Here is a 1698-nt window from a genome sequence, read left to right on the forward strand (position 1 = left end):
ACGTACGTACGTTACTACGTACGTACACTACTACTACACACACACACACACACACACACACACACACACACACACACACACACACACACACACACACACACACACACAGATAAGGTCTTTTCATCATTTCCTTACACATGCTGTACAGTATTTACTTGTGCTATAGAAAAGTTCAACAACTCTCCACCAACCAAAATGTCTCTGTAGACTGAAGTGACAGAAACTGTTGTTAAACTTGTTATCACATTATTGGTCAATTTTGGCATAGGGTTTTGTTGACTTTTTTGTATTTTTTAGGTTTTAAAAGGGCGAGTCAAATAATGTTTTCAAGCTGTTATTTGAGTTTTTCAAATGCGATACCTAACCCTAATTGTAGCTTGTTTTTTGCTTGTTTGTTTTTTTGCATGCAAACCAAACTCCCATTGTTCAACCTCTCCTATCATCCTTTTGTTTTGGTAGAATAACTAAGATGAAGAGATGCAGGAAGAGGCAACGTACTATTGACCTGTCTAAAGGGCGCAGATTGATCTTGGTTTGGAAGTCGTCAATAAATGACCCTCATGAGAATCAAAGGCAGATCAATAGATGACCCTGATGACCAAAATGCACATCGATACTCTACCTTGTTATTATCATGTAATGATTTAACCAAGCATAAATTGCACCTCTGTGAGGCCTAAAGTGAGTTTTGAGAGTGGAGTTGAGGTTACAATAGTCAGTACAGCTTATTTTTTCAATTGACTGGTTGCGGTTTCTTTGCATGCAGTACTACAGTATATGATGTCTATTTATAAACCACAAAACCATAAAAGGAATTAAAAACAAGTAGTATCTACTATCCAAATTCCATATTGTGATGGTTTACCTCCCTCAGAAAACTTGTGCAGGCCTTTGGGAAAACACGGAGAAGCGGAGAGCACGTGTACTATTTGATGCTCTGCGGAAATGTATGAAATATGAGAGGGATTATGGAAGTGAATGAACACATACAGCAAGCAATATATCTGTTAAGTCTTCCCTGAGGTCCTTTCGTACATTACTTCAGAGCGTTTGGGAGGGAGACGGAGAAATCAAATCTGCCCGGTTGAATGATTGAGAGCTCATTTTCTTTATTAGCGGATTTAGACTCATTAAGGATGATTTGCCCTGTTCATTTTCTCTCATATTAGGCAAGGCTGAGTCCAACAGCCTCAGTGGCCAGGGAACATCGGCACAGTAAGCTATGTAGCTAGTAATGCATAGAAATGAGAGCATTGTTCACTGTGCTAGAGCTTGGGGATTTACTTTTTGCACTCATAGTATGCTCACTTCTGAAAAGAAGAAATTTCCGCAGTAACAGATTCACCCCTACATTCTGCAGTGCAGTTATTTACCTGATTTCCTTTTTGTGTTTTTGTTTTTTTCTTTACCTATGCATTAGTCAGGCATTTAAACAGCCACTCTGCTTGCCTTGGCCGGTGTTACTGAGGATCAATAACGGAAGTGTTACCCCTGTAACCACAAGCACATTTTCGATTGGCTTGCATCAGCCATTAAGCAGTTGATTATAATCACCCCTTCAACCACAGGTCTCTGCAATTTACATATAAGTCACACTGACACACAGACGTATGCATGTTAGAAACAAATGTATGCATGCACATACACATGCACTCACCCTGTAGTATCAGTTTACTGCAGTAACTGTCAATGCCCTTT

This window comes from Notothenia coriiceps, unplaced genomic scaffold (genome assembly GCF_000735185.1).
Source record: "Notothenia coriiceps isolate Sejong01 unplaced genomic scaffold, NC01 NC01_scaffold00017410, whole genome shotgun sequence".
Lineage (NCBI taxonomy): Eukaryota > Metazoa > Chordata > Actinopteri > Perciformes > Nototheniidae > Notothenia > Notothenia coriiceps.